The 20,179-nt window shown below is 47.8% G+C and overlaps 1 protein-coding gene and 1 long non-coding RNA gene across 5 annotated transcripts in view; one reads left to right on the top strand and one right to left on the bottom strand.

The window, feature by feature from the left end:
* Positions 1-3,709: 3,709 nt before the first annotated feature.
* On the bottom strand, positions 3,710-10,413 carry LOC113585912. Of its 2 annotated transcripts, none has more exons than XR_003411556.2 (3): positions 10,271-10,413; positions 9,907-10,007; positions 3,710-4,968 (listed from the first exon to the last, which is right to left on the bottom strand). It is a non-coding gene; the product is annotated as an uncharacterized LOC113585912 (long non-coding RNA). The 2 variants fall into 2 exon arrangements; XR_003411557.2 differs by having other exon boundaries at positions 10,287-10,413.
* Positions 10,414-10,539: 126 nt separating this feature from the next.
* The window catches only part of cdon (cell adhesion associated, oncogene regulated), a 37,059-nt gene continuing 27,419 nt past the window's right edge, over positions 10,540-20,179 (top strand). The window contains exons 1-2 of one of the 3 annotated variants that reach the window (XM_035525129.1): positions 10,540-10,938; positions 19,424-19,506. The gene's annotated coding sequence lies outside the window, so the exon portion shown is untranslated. The remainder of the gene's footprint in view (positions 10,939-19,423; positions 19,507-20,179) is intronic. The other 2 variants (XM_035525127.1, XM_035525128.1) reach the window with 2 other exon arrangements.

The raw sequence follows: 20,179 nt of genomic DNA, 5'->3' as shown, positions 1-20,179 counted from the left end.
GTAGAAGTTATGGCTGCCTTGGCAGCATTGTGCTCTTTTATCGCTCAGAAACAGGAAGTCACATGCAAGGGCAGATGTTGGTGTCCCAGAGCCCAGCTCGGAGGACACGGCTCAGCACGGAGTTTTCCCCTGGAGCTCACATGTACACCGGCGTGCCCATCAGTGGTGCGCCAACTCTCTGTATTCCTCTCCAGCTTCTATTTTAATGGTTAGAGCAGAATAACAAGACTGGGATAAATGTGAGTAACAGGACCATATTGTAGGAGGCTGGCAGGATGATGCTGTAGAATCGTAACAGGCCTGGGGCGGGGGGGCGGGGGGGGGGGGGGGGGCGTGTAACAGCACCAGGCTGTAGGGGATCAGAGGGCTGAAGTGGGAGACATTATACTTCTGATGAATATAACGAACACTGTCAGCTTTTTAGAACTCAGAGGTCAGAGGGCAATGGTTTGAGAAAACAGATGGGCCTGATCAACTAAAATTGTAGCTGCACTTGGTGCGCACACACACACACCCACAGGCACACACAATGAGGCTGTGTTTTACAATCAGCCCGGCCCTTGAAGATAGACAGAGAGGCAGAAAGAGAGAGAAATGGAGGGAGTGATAGTGAGGGAGGAATGAAGAGTGGATCTGGTTGTGTTTATAGCACAGGGGGCTGGTACCCATGCGTCCCGGACAGCAGGCCGCGGGGAGCTCCCACGAGCCCGTCCACATCCCCGCGGTGCTCCACCAGCCTCCTGCTTGTGGTCCTCACAGCTACACCCTGGCTCAGCGACGCACATCTGGCCCTTATTTCATTGGTGTTCAACTCTGCACTGGTATGCACAGTAGGCAGCAAACGAAATGGGAGTCCCACTCTGCTGCCCTGTCCCAGCAGGCGAAAAGCTCCCTCACCTCTCCCTGGGGGCCCAGGACTGTTCGAACCCACAGATGCACATCCTGAGTGCTGGGCATAGGTGCAGAGCTTGCGCTCAACTAGAATTCCACTGTAACTCCTACAGCGGAGATGGCAGGGATTGTTTAAGAAAAAAGTGCAAAGGGGAGACTTCAAGTCTGAAGAGGATATTAAAGAAATACACTGGAGAGAGTGGAACTATATGTTTTGTTTTTTTGGTTTTTTTCCTCTCAGGAGTAATTTTGTACAGTTCCTTCAGAGAGAGAGTCAGCTTAGAAATTGAGGTGGGAGGGGGGTGGAAAGGGAGAGAGAGAAAGAGAGAGAGAGAGAGAGAGAGAGTGAAGTATAGGGCTGAGGATCAGAGCACCTAATGAAAACCAAGTGCCACCCCATCACCATCTATCTGTCGCTGGTGTGGGGAGACACCTCCTCCACCTCCACGTCTCTCCCTGTCTGCCTCTCTCCCTTTCTCCTCCTCTTCCTTTCTTCGCTCTCCATTTTTATTTCCAAGATGGAAAAACGTTCCCCCCCCCAAAAAAAGTCGTGACTTTCTTTGCCTCCCACACCCCAGAGTGATTTTCTAATACCTCGAGACTCCTGCACACCAGAAATCCAGGGGAAAGTGGTGGAAAAAGAGAATGCTGTGGTGTATTTTCCTTTTCGCAGACAGCCGCGTAACCGCATCACCACATCAAACGTGTGTGCGATGGCTTCAGGTAAGCATCATTAATGTGTACAATAACACTTTATGACCTCCTCCTTTTGGGTCTAGCTTTCATCTCCTCATGAGCCCACAGACTGAGGTGTGAGGATAACACACTGAGGTGATGATGACTACCAGCTCGAGGAAGACTCCACTAGCCCCCACCATTCCTTATCTCAGCAGCGCTGGTTCCCTGGGAAATGAGGTCCTCCCCTGGATTCAGTGCTCTGTCTGCTTTCGCTCTCAGAGCCGGGGCGATCGGAGCGATTGCTGTTGCATCATGGGAGATTATCAGCATGGGATTCACCATGACACCGCGGCATACCAGCAGCCAGCAGGAAGAGGGACAGGAAATGGAAGCAGAAGGGAGCTGAGGGCGTCAGGGCTAAGGGTGGAAGCCCAAGCCAGACGAGACAGCTCTCTCTCTCTCTCTCTCTCTCTCTCCCTCTCTCTCACACACGCACACACACGCGTGCACACACACATGCTCACTCTCTCTCTTTCTCAGCGTCCTAATTAAATGAAGTTGGAGGGTGGAGGGCGGGTGGAGATAAGGGTGGGGTAGGGAGAGTGGCGTGCTGTCCCACGCCAGGTGCTGTCCGCTAGCCGCTAGTCACACGGACGTTTGGCTCAGTGAGGAGTGTGTTTGACTGCGTGCGTGTGCGTGTTTGTGTGGCATGTCACTGCAGAAGGAATCTCCGTATGAACAAGGCTCAAGAGTTTCATCTTTATGAAGGTTTTCACTGTATCAGTGCAGATTTACTGAAGCGTTTTTATGGAAATGGCAGGACTAAATAAATATAAATCTCTCTTTATATTCCACTTCAAAGGCTGGGACATTTTTCTATAAACATGGAATGCCTGCAAGCTATAACTGTGATCAACAGGACAGGAAGACAAACCAAAAGGAAGACCACAGTCATAAACAGAAACATGATATAACTATTTCCATAATTTTATTATCTCTAATTTCTGATCTTCCTAATGCGGATGTCATGCTCTGAATGATAATCAAATACTCCCTCTCTCGATTTTTCACCTCCTCTCAATCCTTCTCTCTCTCTCTCCCTCCTTTCCTCTCCTTCTGTTTATTACCTTTCTTTACTGATGTCTTTTGCTCCATCACGTGTCTGGACTGGTTTTCTTGCCACTAGTCCAGAGGGGTAAGATGAGGTGAAGGAGTGTCAGGACAGGCCAGCTGTGTGTTGTGGGCGGGGCAAAGGCGGGGGGCGGAGGTAGGGGCGGGGGCGGGGCACCCTCAGCTGGGTCCAACACAGTGAGGTGTGAGCCCTAATGAGAAAAGGGGCAGAAGGGGCGGAGCTGGGGCCAGCCTGGCTTGGATTTATGGGAACCATTAGAGGAGACAGGATTAGACCTTGGTGTTAAAAGTTCAGTAAAGCGTAAAAATGCTACTGTGGAATGCAAATGGGTTATGGCAACAATTCTCCCTAAACTAGCATATTATGTTTACCAAAAAAAAAAACCACATGGACATGAGTGTCCACGAAATGTTCCTGTGAAAGGCTGCTAGTGCTTCTTCAGTTTCTTCAGTTTCAAGCTGCAGTTTCTTTTGGCATGTTTCAAACATGTTGTGATCCATTTCCTGCAGGTTAAGTGTTGGTGTTGTGGTTCAGCGCTGGTTATTTATGAGCGCTTGGAGCTGAACGCCGCTGTGAGGGGGGAGATCGGCTGCTTTTTTGGTGAGCAGCCTTAACTCCTGGAGGCTAGCTGTCAAACCAAAGTCTCAGAGGAGATCAAATTTTAAGAATAAAAAAAAGGGATTTGAGGACATGTTTTATTATGTTAAGGTTAGTGTGAGTGATAGCTCCAGGTTTCATTGAGGTAGTGTAGCCACTGGTCCGCATCTTCCTAAACAACCCACGCCTTCTGACTATACCCGACTGCGACTGCACCTTCAGAGTGCTCCCTCTCAGAACCTCACCCTTCTCCCCTGGGACTTCAGATTCCCTCCAATTACAACAGGCAAACCAAAAAAATCTCAGATGGGCCTTTTTTTCAAAACCCGTCCTTTCCCCAGCCAATGACTCGTCAACTAGCAAAAGTCACGTGACATAATGAATAACAAGCAAACGACTAAGCCCCTGACATGAATTAAGTTCTCAATTATTTTAATTATAGACTGTGCAGATGCATAACCATCAAGAGATAATAATACTTCCTCTGTATGTTATCTTCCGCCAGCCAATCCTGGCGGAGCTGAAAGCAAGTGGTGTCACATTTTAACTGTCACATGACCAAGGAGTTTTACACAGACACTGGAGGTTAAGAGGAGCAGGTAAGATGGGAAATGGAGATCTGGGATATACTGGCCTCTGTGGAGAATGATCCCAGTTCCACTGTAACAAGCCTGCAAGCTACCTCTCCATGCCCCAGTCCAGACACGCCTGGCCCAGTCCACGTGTAGCGCCTCCACCAGCTCGGGAGAGCCTCCACGCTCTGGTTCTCCACCCCTTGGTCCACCGAGCCTCCGAAGTCGATTTTCAGGGCCTGCTTTCTGTGGTGACTTTTGTCCAGCGAAGCTAATTTGAAACAGGAGCTGCTCCAGACAGTTCCATCTCTCTCCTCTCGGGCCGGTCGTCTCCTGGGCTGTCCCCGGGGAGCAGCAATTTATGCTTATGGAACAGGCATAGTGAGGGGAGCCTGCAGAGCGTGGGGCCAGAGAGGCTGGAGATGATTGTCCACGGGTTCGGATGCGCGCTCTGGTATGAGGACAGGAGGGGTTAGTGGGGGGTTGCACTTACACTGAGATACTGGGGGTGAAAAAAAAATTAAGACATCAGCATCAGGCTGTCCAGTGACATATCTGCTCATGAGTTGGGCTTCTCATCCTGTGGAGAGGATTGATCTGCTGGCCCTGGGCTCCAGTGATCTGCTGGGCCTGGGCTCCAGTGATCCGCTGGCCCTGGGCTCCAGTGATCCGCTGGCCCTGGGCTCCAGTCATCCGCTGGCCCTGGGCTCCAGTGATCCGCTGGCACTGGGCTCCAGTGATCCGCTGGCACTGGGCTCCAGTGATCTGCTGGCCCTGGGCTCCAAAGATCCGCTCTGCACCTTTCATATCAAAGGCTTAGCCATCTTGTGATTAGATACTGTACTACATGGAAGGGTATGGCCAGACAAAACACACATAAACAAGCACACATGCTCACTAACACTTATCACACACTTATCCTTTTTGCTGTGTGAGAGACTTCATTGTGATTATCTAGTTATATCCATCAGGTAAAGAAATATGAGATGGAGACAAATATGAGATGGAGAGACACCTTTGCATTCCAAGAGACGTTTAAAATCAGCTGGTTGCCATGACACTGCCTTCAGAATGCTGATATCAGTGTTGGCGTCTCATCTAAAGGACACAGAGTGATTGATGTTGGTCTTACAACTAATGCCAGAAGAGAGTGTGTATGTGTGCGTGTGTTTATTCTCCCTGAAAGGTCTCATAGTGCATTCCAGAGTGGTAAGTGTTTCTCTGGGTTGATTTATGCTGCCTGCAAGCTATTTTTTTCCCAGTACAGAGCACACTCTCCCAAACACACAACACACACTCCCAAACACATGATGCACACTCTTCCCAGCACACAACACACACTCCCAAACACACAACACACACTCTCCTCAACACACATCTCAGCTCAGACTTCCCTTTACACAACACACACTCCCGAACACACAACACACTCTCCAATTCACAACACACACAACCCAACACACTCCCCAAAACACAACACACTTCCCAACACATAACACACTGCCCAACATACAACACACCCCACAATACACACAGCATCAGACACATCTCTGCTTTTCCCTAAACCTGCATTGCTGCCTGTCTCATAATCTTTTTTGAATAGCAGTTTTATGCACAAACTCTGTTTGAAAAACTAGTTTGAAGACCCCAAAGGTTTTGCATTTTCTCCTGTTCACAGCAGAATTTATAGTCAAACCTGGAATGCAGCATACACACTTCTTGTGTACTGGGGGCAAGATTTGAAGACTTGACTAAAATGGCCTGGATAAGTGCCACTCTCCAAGGGGGAGCTGTGGAACAGTGCATGGACAGCTATGCTCCCGGTAACTGCTGGGTTTGGAGTAAATCCCTACTCGTCCCCTCTCCCTTCACACACACGCACACGCACACACGCCCACACAAGCACACACGCGGCGCACACTCGCACGCACACACCCACACACACATGGTTGAGGAATGCCCTTCATTCACATGCTGGTGGCCATCTTGCAGGCTTGTGGCTCACTTCCTGTTTCCATGACTACCCTCTCTGTTGTGAGACAGGCGTGAGCAAGAGCTGATAAGCGTGTGCGTGTGTGTGTGTGTGTGTGTGTGTGTGTGTGCATGTGTGTGTGTGAAAGAAACAAAGCTGTAATCCCTCTCATCACCTCGTCCTTCACGTCCATTCATGCCTTTGACAGTGAACCCGTGACGTTTCCGCAGCCTTGCTGCTGTCCGCACGGGCCGGCTGACGGGCCGTCCTCCAGCTCAGAGACGGGGCACCTGGCTCATTACCTTTCCACCTGACCTCCCTGCCCTCAGAGTAGGAAACCTTAGAGGATGTCTACTGAGCTAAAAGAAGTGTGTGTGTGTCATGGGTACGGGGTGCTGAATGGGTGATCGATTGGTTCGTATGTGAACACAGGGACAGTAGGAGATGAGCAGAGGGAGAAGCGGTTTCCTGGGGTTAGTGTGGGAGGTGGGATAGGTTTGGGATTAATGGTATTATTAGGCCTGAGAATGCATGACTACTTTCAGCATGGTCTGAAATGGAGAATTAGTATTTCTGTGTGTGTGTGTGTGTGTGTGTGTGTGTGTGTGTCTGTCCACCATTGTGTTTGTGTCTGCAGGTGAAGTGTATTTTAACTGGAAATGAGTTAAAATATGTTACTTGAAATGTGAGTGGGTTTGATACTAGTGTTAGCATCAGCGTGAAAGAGGACTCAGTTAGCCTTAAAGATGTCGGCAATGCTTACCTATGCTATGTTCTCGTGCGATTACCATGTGTATGGGTCATGCAGTTCAGACTCTCGCTGACCTGGGCTGGATTGTTTATGGACCCCTTGTTTATGTGCTTCCTCTGCTGATCGTTAAAATCCAGAGGTAAATAACCTTAAATTAAACTCACCTCCTCAGTTTGACCTCTTATTGGGCCAAAGGGTGGAGTCACTATCCAACTTCTGTTTTTAAGAGGGAAAATATGGACCTTTACTGCCACAGATAGAGGAGCAGCAGAGTTAAGGATTAAGGTTGGGTAGCTAAGAGTCACCAGTATTTGACTCATGTACCAAGAGGTTAAATTTGACTTCCTGTTGAACATTTGCTAAAATTTGATTGGGGTTGCATTTTAATATCAGATGTAAAAGGTATTTCAATGTGTGTGTGTGTGTGTGTGTGTGTGTGAGTGACAGAGAGTATGTGCATGCATGTGTGTGTGTGGGTGTGTGTGAGAGAGAGACAGAGAGCAAGAGAGAGAGAGAGAGAGCGAGCGCGCGCGAGAGAAAGAGACTGTGTGTGTGTGGGTGAATGTCTGCGTGTGCAGCCATGTGTGTGCACGTGCATATGTGTACTCTCGGAGACAGACAGGAGCAAGGGGCCAGGATGAAAGTGCCGGACTACATGCGCTTCCCTCCTGCAGCTGTGTTTGGGCCCTTCCCACCACGCTGCCCTGTACAGATGAGCCGTATGAGCATGTGCGCTGGAAGATGTGTGAATAAGTGAGATGTTACATACTGATGAAACTCCCAGAGAGACCAGGATGGATAACGTGATCTAGGCAAAGTGATGCACAAACCAGATGGAGAGTAGGGGTCTCATATCACACACACACACACACACACACACACACACCTGTCTGAACCAAGATATATGGTCTTCCTGGGGCAGATTGGTTACGTATGTTGTAAAATAGGGAGGAAAGGGTTTCTGGACACTATTTACTAGAGCTGGATCATCACTAAATGTCTTCAGCACTGCCTGATAAAAAAAGAAGACTTTAGCTTTTTTTCCCCCACAAAATAAGTTGCTATTAAACCTTTGTATATTTAACAAAAAAATTTAATTTTATCTTTTGCACCACATAGGTCACATCCTGGCTGAGAGCTAAATGTAATGAAGGATGTGAAAAAATGCATTTTTCAAAATTAGCTGCAGTGTAAAGGCCTCTATTTGGTGAATGTTTACAGATGTCCAATAGGAAAGGAAAATCACCCTTACATCACAACGCCTTTTCTTTCATTACACTCCCTGACAGGATATCCCAGAGCTTGCTGCTGTCATCAATTGCTGCAGTTTCATTAATTATTTGTCCACAAACACAGTATCTAAGAGTTATAATGGGGGTGTGTGCTCTCTCTCTCTCTCTCTCTCTCTCTCTCTCTCTCTCTCTCTCTCTCTCTCTCTCTCTCTCTCACACACACACGTGCATTCTTGCACAAGGTTAAACCATCTTCACTCCTCCTGGTTTGATTTAGCAGTGTACCTTGACCCTTGACCTCTGAGCTTAACCCAGTGTGGCCTATGAGGCTGATGGCACTCCTCCTATCTAAAATGGCCTTCTGACGTGGTGAACCAGAGCATCATGGAACCTGCTGACAGCAACAGCCCTGAACTGGCCTGTTTTGCAGCTCGTAAACACACTGTTGACACACACTCTAACACACTGACATGCACACACCCTGAACTATAAAAGGTCAGATAGCTAGCACTGGTAGGGTGAAAGAGTTCCAGCATTAACACAGACATTTATTTTAAGAGGTTTTATGGCTGGAATGTGGATGATAATCTTAAAGTGTTTATTTTTGGGAGAGGTTGGGATATGCTGGTGGTTAGGTCATGTTAGGCCGTAACTGTCACATGTTCGACTCAGGCAGGTCTTGAGAGAAAAACGCACACAGTGGATCAAGGGAGCGTAATTTCACTTGGTTCTGGCATGTGGAACGCTCTACTTCTCTTTTTCTCTCTCTTTCCTCCTCCCCTCCTCTCTCCTCTGTCTCTCTCTCTTCTCAGCTCTCTCTCTGTCTCTCTCTCTCTCCCTGGTCCTGACCTCTCTCATCTGGTTTTTGAGAGCAGAACCACCTCCATGTGGTCTGTCCACTTTCTGGTCTTTCGCATGTGACGTGTGTCCAATCGCCCTCTGCCCCTACCCCCACCCTCATAGCTTGCCTTGCACTCCGTCTCACTTTTGCTAAACCACATCAGAGACAGAAGGATGCAGAGAGTGGGGGACAGAGAGTGTGCTGTGTGCAGACCCTCACCTGTGCTCCATATAGACCTTCACCTGTGTTCCATACAGTCCCTCACCTGTGCTCCATATAGACCTTCACCTGTGTTCCATACAGTCCCTCACCTGTGCTCCATATAGACCTTCACCTGTGTTCCATACAGTCCCTCACCTGTGCTCCATATAGACCTTCACCTGTGTTCCATACAGTCCCTCACCTGTGCTCCATATAGACCTTCACCTGTGTTCCATACAGTCCCTCACCTGTGTTCCATGTAGACCCTCACCTGCGTTGTGTGCAGACCCTCACCTGTGCTGCACCTGTGGCGGGGGACCTTACTGACAGGGGCATGTTGGGATGTTACACTGTTTTTTGGCAGAAAACACTCCTTCCCAGATTATCAGTTATCATCCCCAACTCTCTACCCATCGGTGTATTTTTTTCTCTAACTCTATCCCTCTCTTTCTCTAACTCCCTCTAAATCTCTTTCTCCCTTTCTCTCTAAATCTCTCTCTCTCTCTCTCTCTCTCTCTCTCTCTCTCTCTCTCTAACTCTCTCTAACTCTCTCCCTGTCTCTCTAGGTTTGGACAACTGAAAGCGGATATAGGAGAGTCTGAGTCACGTTGGCCTTAGCTGTCCGGAGGCAGTCCACAACTGCAGTCCTGCTCCACATGGCCTGCTCATAACCACAGCACAGGACTGCGATTATAGGTGTGTACACACGGCCACATGCACAACAGACGACTATTTCACACACGCCTAACCTGCCAACAAGCCCCAACCAAGCATTACAAACATACAAACAAACACACACACACACACACACACAAACACACCAGGAGGTGGGCGTTAGTTTGTCCAGCATGGATCCTTGTTACTGGACCAGCCGCCCCATGCCGAGAAGACGCTTCCTACGCCACGCGCCCGCTATGTTTTCATCATGGGACTTTCTCACGTGGTCAAAACACAGAATGGGCAGTATCTGTGAAAGCTAGCCCACCTTTTGTTTAGGTTTGCTAACAGTGAATGAAGTATGTGTGTACACATATCTCACCTACTTCCTGAATGCACCAGCACAACTGAAGGTCAGGAGCACGTGTGACAGGCCCCACCTGCTACTTCCTGTTTCATGATTCCTCGTATCACCGTTACATTCTTAAACAGAACACAGAGACACTGTCCTTTAAACCAAAATGTTGACACCGTAGTCCGGACGGATTCCAGTAACCTTAATTATGTTCATGTTTAGTTTCATAATTGTTTACTGCTTGAGTGATATTTCACCATATCGATGCTTTTCAACTGATGTAAAAATAGTTAAACAACATAAGCATCCGCGTGGCATCGTTACCAGTTTTATATCTTGTTACGCGCCATTGTAACAAGTTATTAAACGTAGATCGTTACATTATACTTACGGTGTAATAGGCTTACTTAGTTCAAGAAACGTTGTGGTGCGGGATTTAGCCCAGGGGAGATGAGCAGGTATACGAAATGCTCACGACTAGGAGGCAAATTGTTGCGCTGGACCGTGGCGTGGGGCGCAGGGGCGGCCAGTAATATTCCTTTAGTCCGATGGTGAAAGCTTGTTAACGCAGTGGCGATAGGGCAGCCGCCCCCCCCCGGACCCCCTCGCTACGCCTCCAGCGCACTGGGCCGCAGAGTCAGAACATTCCTGCTCCGACGAGCAGCCTTGCGCTTCGCCGCCGTGATTTGCTGAGCAATTCGACACTCGCCTCGAGGATGTGTGTGCGTGCAGAAAAAGACAGTTGTAGCGCGAGGGCGAGCACGCAGCACAAGAAAGCGAGCGAGGCGTCCAGTCCGCACCGGTCGTTTTAACGTTTGCGAGTTTTGCCGACTTTGTCGCGTTGACCTGGTACTCCAGCCGTCGCGCCGACTAGTAACGCAGTCGCAGTCGCCTCTGCCTAGAGCTAAACTTACTCTGTCTCTCCGTTTTTCCTTTTCCCTATTGCCCTGCACTTTGCGCCCGTGTCTAATGGAGGGCCCAGTACGGATCAACCGGCCTAAGAATGCTTTTTTCTTCTAGTGTGTCCGGCTGTTCTCCGCGTTTTCTCTCCGTCAGAAGGTGAGTACAAACTCCGGCTTGGAGGCTGTGTGTGTATCGCATGGGCGAAAGCACCGAAACGCGTTATAAGAGTGCTCGCTTGTTTTGGAGTGGGTGAATTTCGTACACACACACATACACGTTCACCTTATGAATCACTGGAAGTGTTTTTACTTGAGCACGCTGTTTATTTTCATGCAGGGTCCGGTTATTTTCCATGCCCAGCACTTCCATATTAATTGTGATTTTACAGCAGAAGACGAGGCTTCTTCTGCTTTCTCTTATTAGAAAAGGGGGCGCCATGGATGCGGCTGAAACCTCTCCGAGTAATCTTGAATATGAAAACATGAAACAACTGGTGAAGTTATGCCGGCCCGTCCGTCAAGGCTCTTTGTGATCTTTTGAGTTAGCTGGGGACTGTGACACTCATTAATAGGACAACAGCGAATTTCACTTTTCGTTTGTTTCTAAATAGCTCATACCATTTATCATCTGCTGATTATTTATGCCACTTTTTAAAGTTTACTTTATAGCCAGCCGACTTTGAGCCGTTATCAGCAGCTGGGCCGACTCTTGACCAAATCGTCTTGACTTTTTTTTTTTTTTTGATATTTACTTATAATTTGCTCCAAAATTGACATCCGTGTTTTATACGAGCCAATTTAACGCCTGGCAAATTGCGTCTTGAGGAAGTCAATGATCATTTTTAATTATGCACTTAAACTTTTTTTTTTTTTTTTTTCATTTAAATTATTATAAACGACGGACTATTGGAAAAGCCCCTAACATTAATCTTACAGACCTCTTAACTGGGACATTCTTGAAACCGAATATCTGTCTGACTCAAAAGAACATTCTAGTCAGAAAAAAACCACACAAAAGCCATTAAACTGAAAAATGAATAACACAACGGTGTTTAGAAAATGGCACATGTGGGAATTTATATTAAACTAAACCGTGTTATAGGCTGCAGGAATCGTTTTTACTTTCTAAAAAGATGAAGGGTATTTTTCCTGTTTCTTTCTTTCAAATGTCAGTCGCAAACGTAATTAAACCCGTTTTATGGACTTCATTTTAAGATGTCAATAATATAATAATAATTAATAAAACAGGCTATGTATTTCTAAGGAAATTATGATCCTAATTACATATTACACATGCTCTCAGAACACAGGGAGAAAAGGGAATCATTCATTAACTTTCATTCATTAAACAGGATTGAAGGGAAAGTTATCGTTGCCCGTGTAGCTACTAGTCACCATACATTTCTACAGTGAAATGATGGATTGGGGATATGGATTTGCAAGCGCACTGTTTGTGGCTGTCAGGAGAGCTCTCGCTCTTCCCCTCCAGGGTGGCTTTTGATGTGCTGCTTCTAAAGAGACGTAAACGGATGCCTACATGAGACTTCTGAGCGGCTTTGGTCTGATAGGAGAGGTTAAGGCAACGCCACCGTCACGCAACAAAACCCTCCTGCTTCCCTAGACAGAGTCAGAGAGAGAGAGAGAGAGAGAGAAAGAGAGAGAGAGAGAGATACCACCACATAGAAGTTTGTAAAAAGTTCTGGGAGACTCCTTTTAAACACTTCAGCCTGCACCATCACCATACAGTATGAGGGACTGACCTGCTCTATACTACAGTCAGCCAGCAAGGGCGTTGACCTGCTCTATACTACAGTCAGCCAGCAAGGGTGTTGACCTGGTCTATACTACAGTCAGCCAGGAAGGGTGTTGACCTGGTCTATACTACAGTCAGCCAGCAAGGGCGCTGACCTGCTCTATACTACAGTCAGCCAGCAAGGGAGCTGACCTGCTCTATACTACAGTCAGCCAGCAAGGGCGTTGACCTGCTCTATACTACAGTCAGCCAGCAAGGGTGTTGACCTGGTCTATACTACAGTCAGCCAGCAAGGGAGCTGACCTGGTCTATACTACAGTCAGCCAGCAAGGGAGCTGACCTGGTCTATATTACAGTCAGCCAGCAAGGGAGCTGACCTGGTCTATACTACAGTCAGCCAGCAAGGGAGCTGACCTGGTCTATACTACAGTCAGCCAGCAAGGGTGTTGACCTGGTCTATACTACAGTCAGCCAGCAAGGGAGCTGACCTGGTCTATATTACAGTCAGCCAGCAAGGGTGTTGACCTGGTCTATACTACAGTCAGCCAGCAAGGGAGCTGACCTGGTCTATATTACAGTCAGCCAGCAAGGGTGTTGACCTGGTCTATACTACAGTCAGCCAGCAAGGGCGTTGACCTGGTCTATACTACAGTCAGCCAGCAAGGGCGCTGACCTGGTCTATACTACAGTCAGCCAGCAAGGGCGTTGACCTGCTCTATACTACAGTCAGCCAGCAAGGGCGTTGACCTGGTCTATACTACAGTCAGCCAGCAAGGGAGCTGACCTGGTCTATACTACAGTCAGCCAGCAAGGGAGCTGACCTGGTCTATATTACAGTCAGCCAGCAAGGGCGTTGACCTGGTCTATACTACAGTCAGCCAGCAAGGGTGCTGACCTGGTCTATACTACAGTCAGCCAGCAAGGGAGCTGACCTGGTCTATACTACAGTCAGCCAGCAAGGGCGTTGACCTGGTCTATACTACAGTCAGCCAGCAAGGGCGTTGACCTGGTCTATACTACAGTCAGCCAGCAAGGGAGCTGACCTGGTCTATACTACAGTCAGCCAGCAAGGGCGCTGACCTGGTCTATACTACAGTCAGCCAGCAAGGGCGTTGACCTGGTCTATACTACAGTCAGCCAGCGAGGGCGTTGACCTGGTCTATACTACAGTCAGCCAGCAAGGGCGTTGACCTGGTCTAGATTACAGCTTTATAATCTACTCAGTCAAGAAACTCAGCCTGTTGTGGAGCACATCAACTCTCTCTCTCGCTCTCTCTTTCTTGCTTTCTCCCTTGCTCTTTCTTTTTGTCTATTCGGTTTATCTTTTTGGAAAGTTCAGAGAAAGACAGCAAAGCTTTGCTGGCAAAAACATGCAGTACATATAGTTTCATATCACAGTTACCACATGGCAAATCACTGTCCTGCACTTTATAAAAGTGCTACTTTTAAATGAATTGATGTTTTGAAAGTAGGACTCTTAATGTGGGGTATATTCACAGTTATAATTACACACACCTGTAGTTGGGTGATAAATGTCAAAGAGGCAAACTGTCTACACTGTGTCATAAGCTGCTTCTTGGCAAAAACAGATTTCCTTTTCTGAGCCACTTTTTCCTGCTGTTGTTTAATGAGAAAGATTTGTATTTTCACTCCAACCCATTTACACCCTTTGATATTTCCTTTGCACTGCTTAGCAACTGCTCCAGGCCGGTGAGATACAGCTAAGATGCACCATAGTAGATAACAAGGCTTTTTGTTTCACTGATTTTGTTTTATGTATTTATTTATTATTTTAAATATTCTTTGCTCCGTCTCTCACTTTGATCAGTTTCCAGGTCCAGAAGCCCCTGCAATAGATACTGTTTTATTAAGCCCCCACGTCTCTCAAATGCCCTTTGTTTATTTAGCTTCTGCCACTGTAGAGTAATGACACCCGTATGAGACCAGCGTGTCCATATGACGTTTCTTACATGGGGGCTGCACTTAGAAACGCGCACTTAAAGCGTTCAGCGGAACAGGGCTGTGAAGGATCGTCCCTGAAAGACCACGCCATGGCTCCGCCCGGGCGGTGTGAGTACCATGGCGGGAGGGGCGGATTTCGATGGAAGGCCTGAGCGAGAGCTGGGCTGCATCCTGCCATATCAAAGCCACGTCCCATCGGTGTCTCCGGACCAGACTACGGGCATTAATAAAACATTAGCATGCCAGCACTTATCATACTGACTTTAAACCCCTTCGCCATTATGAGGGCTAGAATAATGTTTGGGTGATTTAAAGCATTCTGGCTAATGCTGAGCACATGTGGGGACTCGGGAGGAATGCTAAGTGGCCAATTTGAATGTAGGCTTGCGTAAGGCAAGTCGCTCAACTCTCTGTGACGTATGAGCCCGGTGCACGTCCTCCAACCTACTCAGGAGCGCCGGAGGAGGGAAGTGGCAGGGAAGCGCCGTGCCTGTCTGGGAGAAACAGAGGAGCAGCATCGCAGTGGCTCCGGAGGATGGTTTCAGGACTTTGGTGTGTTTGGTGTTGTGAGAGGGAGAATGTGTTTCCACGAGAGGGAGAGGGAGATGGAGGGAGGGGGAGAGAGGGAGAGAGAGAGAGAGAGGAGAGGAGGGAGGGAAGGAGGGAGAGAGAGAGAGAGGGAGAGGAGGGAGGGAGGGGGAGAGAGAGAGAGAGAGAGGGAGAGGAGGGAGGGAGGGAGGGAGGGGGAGAGAGAGAGAGAGAGAGGGAGAGGAGGGAGGGAGGGAGGGGGAGAGAGAGAGAGAGGGAGAGGCGGGAGGGAGAGGGAGAGAGAGAGAGAGGGAGAGGAGGGAGGGAGGGAGGGAGGGAGAGAGAGAGAGAGGGAGAGGAGGGAGGGAGGGGGAGAGAGAGAGAGAGAGGGAGAGGAGGGAGGGAGAGGGAGAGAGAGAGAGGGAGAGGAGGGAGGGAGGGAGGGAGAGAGAGAGAGAGGGAGAGGAGGGAGGGAGGGGGAGAGAGAGAGAGAGAGGGAGAGGAGGGAGGGAGGGAGAGGGAGAGAGAGAGGGAGAGGAGGGAGGGAGGGGGAGAGAGAGAGAGGGAGAGGAGGGAGAGGAGGGAGGGAGGGAGGGGGAGAGAGAGAGGGGGGGGGGGGCTCAAGCTGGGTGTATTTTGGGACACTTCTTTGCCGCCACGCAGATGTTACGCGGTCTGCTAACCTCACTAACTCCGCTAGCTCCACTAACCCGGCCTCTGTCCGGGATGAAAGCGGGCTGGAGCTGCTCACTCATTTGGTGGCTGGCCTGTCAATCTGGCATGTCTGTTCTGCCTGCTCTAACAGGATCAGCCGTGAGACGAGACGACCCGATGAAACGAGGCAGCGGGGTTCACACGCTCCGTCGCGTGCGACGTGTGTGTGTGCTGCGCTCATGCATTCCCGCCGTGGAGAGAGAAGGGCACCAGAGCACAGGCTCATGGAGCGCTGTCCTGATGGGGAGAGCCCCTAAAACTGCCCCAGGCTGTGGTTAGCTGCCCACCAGGGACTTCTGGTTCGGGGCCAGCGGCGGATGTAAAGCACTCCAGGTTCTCCCGTTCACCAGGCAGCCACAACCATGCCGAGTTGCTCCACTCCTCACAGAAAGAGTTTGTTAAAGATACTAAAAGCACAGGTTTTCCCAACTTTCAAGCTTTTTTAAAAAAAAAAAACCAAAAAAACAATTAACTTATTTTTATCTAACACATTAATGACATGAAAATGTTACAGTACCCCCTTGCTCGTGGTGTCCTTGGTGTTTTCCTGCAGAGTTCATTAATCATCATCGCTGAGAAGTCGTCCCGTCGTTTTTCAGTTTTGCTCATTCAGCGCAGACTGAGCTACTCCATGCGGATGGGGTAGCATGAAAAAGGTCTCGCGCATGGTGACTTACTTTCCAGAAGCAGCTTTCACCCGGGTGGCCCGTCAGATCCCGCAAGCCCAGGTCATTATTCACACTTATTGCAGCACTATCCCAGAAAGAATGAACTGAAGTGTGGTGGCGGCGGAGAGGACGAGATGGGTTTGAAGCAGAGGTTATGTGTTGTTTGGCATCCACTGATATGCTAGATGAGTTGCCTGGCGCTAACAAAGGGACATCGAGGCGCCTGGTTTGGTATGACATCCTGTTCTTGAAGACCCGTGACAGGATAATGCGTTTCAGGATAATGTGTTTCAGGGGATTTCAGGAGACAAAGGAAAAGGTTTGCAGCCAAAACCTAGAAGGCAGATCAAAAGCAAATGCGAGCAGAAAGGTAAAATCAGGGCTGGACACGGGCCAGATGCTTCGCTTCGGGCGGGATTTCTCTTTCAAATTCCGATTCAGACATAATGCTTCCCCCAGAGCAGTCGAAAAATACTCCATATCAGAAGACATCTCTCAAGGTATCACACTGATGACTTTGCAGGGTATCTGTAGTCATGGAAGTGCACCCAACCAATGGTAACAGCCCCTCGACCGGTCAGCACCACCCTACTTTATTGATGGTGACTAAGTTGCTGTCTGTCCTATCAGAAGACAAGATTGCAGTAGTCACTAAGCCCCGCTTCTTTGTCTCGAGTTCACTGTTTCATTTCGGTGTGTCATTTTTCAAGATGATGGTTAGTCTCCTGGATTTGCTGGACTGCAATTCATTCCAGTGTAGTCCAGGTTTGTCAGGCCACGGCCCTCACTGTGGACTTCAAATATGTGTCTGTGAGTTTTATAGTTGACAGGGTAGGAATGCGTTCTGTGTTTTTTGAAGGCTGTAAAATACTCCAGTGTTGCCTAATAAGATCCATGAAGTCAGCTGCAGTGCTATTGTCTGTGAAAGAGTTTTAAAATTCATTGTTTTAATTAAAATGTATTTAAAACAATTTCAGTTTAATTATAAATATATTGATTTAGCTTACATTATGTATTTTTAATTAATACATTTAATAATAAATACTTTAATTAATAATCAAATATTTTGTAAAATGCTACATTACAATGACTTGGGTAAAATACTATATTGCAAGTGTCACGGGACGCCCCCCCCCAAGTGACGTGATACGGCCTGACGTGATACGGGTGTTCACTCCTGTTTGTAGCCACACCCCCGTGATGGCACGCACCTGCACGGGGTTTAACGCTGAGTGTTTGTTAGTCTATTTAAACCCCTGTCAGCGCGTGCCTCAGTGGTGGTCATTGTTTGTTACTGTCTGAGTAGTATGTTAGTATTCATGTTTGCATAACTATTGTTGTTGTTTGTATAGTCTATGTTAATGTTACAGTCTTTATCATTTGCGTTAAGTATGTTTATGTTAATGTTACGTTTGAGTGCCACCATTGTCCTGTATGTTTAATATAATTAAATGTTGCGCAAAGTTGAGGGAGTCTGTGCGTCCTGTACCACGCCCTGCGGCACTCGGGCAGTCGTTACAGCAATAATATCTCATATTTGGATTATGATATGAATTACACTTGATGTGTAATTGCACTTGATGAAAAACCCTTGATGTGACATGGTTAAAAGTCAGTCTGCATAGTTTTATATATTAAAGTTTGGTGAATCATGTGAAATCTATAATTCATCAAAACACCAACTGAACTAATCTGGAATGTCTGATGATTGGTTACTCAAAGCATACAGTAAGAATATATACTCTGTTTAGCATCTGTTTCTGAGATAATTCAGACTGTTTCATTTTCATCTGCTGTCAGTGACAAAATAGAGCATTGTGAATCAAGAAGTTTCTAAATGTGTGACCGTTTCTATCTGATATGCAGTTTTATATATTACTTTGATGCGGCTACAAACACATGGCAATGCTTACAGTTGAGGTTACAGAATTAGGATTTCAGACCTGACTCTAGTGTTGTCAGAATTTTCGTGGCCGTTTTGCATTGGTACCGTTTTTGCAGGGGAGATTAGTAAGTGTTCAACAACAACAACAACAACAACAAAAAATATCACACTGGGATGTGATTGCTGGTGGAAGTGCCTAACGTTTATGAGAGCACTTAAGACTGATTGCACTTAGCCTCATTAAGAAAAGAAAAACCAAAATACATTTCCTCAAGAAGTTGCAACATGGCATGATTGAGGAGCAAGTGCATCGCTGCCAAGAACAGCCATTTATCCTGTAATTGTCCTTCAAGATCTGATGAGACCAAACTTTCTCACTCTCTGGGGCGGGGAGAGAATCCTGAACCCCGAGGCTGACCTTGCAACCTGGACTCCGACCCAGCGGACGAGGGTATAGAGCACTTTGGCCCTTCTGCAGAAGCCAGACTAGATGTATCTGTGTCCTATGCAACTTCCTGTTTGGCGAGATTCGCTTCTCGGGCCCTTTCCTGTGCGTGACCCTCCTTTCCTCCTGCCACATCTCTACGTTTGGTCCGCCTCGGCGCAGACAGCGAGCGAGAACTCCCCTTTCCTCTTCTCCAACTCTTTGTGACCCAACGGGGTCAAGCCAAGCCGGGTTTTGGTTTCGAGCCTGCTGAGTCTGGACCAGCTCCGTACTGCCGCCCCTTCACAGGCGCGGCGGGCGTGCAGCCTGAGCGCTCCTGCGACACTCTACAGCGGGTGGAGCAGAGCGAGGCCATTGCTGCACAGAAACTGGGTGGTGGCGGGTGGTGTGTCGAGCCCTGTACCTCAACATGACCCGACTCTCGTGGGGAGCAGAGTGATCTTCTCCTTTTCAGGGTCATTTTTAGAAACCTGAATTTATTCCCAGCAGTGTCCAAAAACAGGCCCCTCATTGTTACAGCCTTGACCCGTCTGTCAAAAACAGCCAACATTAGATTCATTTACAGGATGAGAGATCCGTAATATTTATGACAACTTCCTGGCTGGTATCCGTAAGATACCCTGTTTTGCGTGCTTCCTAGGGGCTTTTATCATAATAAAGACATGTTTATTATGTTTTTGTCTTCAGTGCCCCGTGTGCTGAAGGTGTGGTCCATGGCTTGTGTGCTGGAGCGGGACACTATCCTTCACAACAGGTTTCAACATTAACAGGCAAGCGACTGGGAAATTCACTGCAGCAAATCTTTGTATTGTAAAATGCTTTTCACACAAAAATAAGCACACATATGTAAATATGTTATTTATCCTTAAGTGTCTGTTCTCACAACATACTTTCACTTAACTTGTTTTCTTTTTGTTGTAAATAAGCAAAGCTTTCATAACAAACACCTTTCTCTTTTAAACCTGTGATATGCTCTTGTGACTAACTTTATCAAATTGGAATCAGCTTCATTGTTCACCTGTCGTATGCACCTGTCCAGTGGTCCGGATGCGCTATAGCGGCTTTTTTCATTGCTATACGCTTTGTGACAGCTTTATCGAGCATTTTCTAAAATTTGTAGTACCGACAAAAAAGAGCCACTTCAAGCCCTGAGGGAGCGAAGCTGTGGTCTCGCCTCGCTTCGTATTTGCGCCTCGCCATTTTCCTGCACACCTCGCTTTGATGTTGTTTGTCAACACATAATATAATTGACTTGTTTTGATTGGATGCGTGATCGGTTAAGACCATTTTTTGTTTGAAGAGGGGTTAAATATTCAAGTGAATTGAATTTGGCATCAGTTGTTAACACATGACGCTCACCACCCCTACATGACCTGGCCCAACCAGGCAAGTGTTCTGCTGTCCTGATGTCGTGTTTTACTTTTCCCGGGCATTTGGGTAATC

This window comes from Electrophorus electricus, chromosome 4 (assembly GCF_013358815.1).
Source record: "Electrophorus electricus isolate fEleEle1 chromosome 4, fEleEle1.pri, whole genome shotgun sequence".
Classification (NCBI taxonomy): Eukaryota; Metazoa; Chordata; class Actinopteri; order Gymnotiformes; family Gymnotidae; genus Electrophorus; species Electrophorus electricus.
The sequence above is the reverse complement of the archived record's forward strand: the minus strand, read 5'-3'. Positions and strand labels throughout refer to the sequence as shown.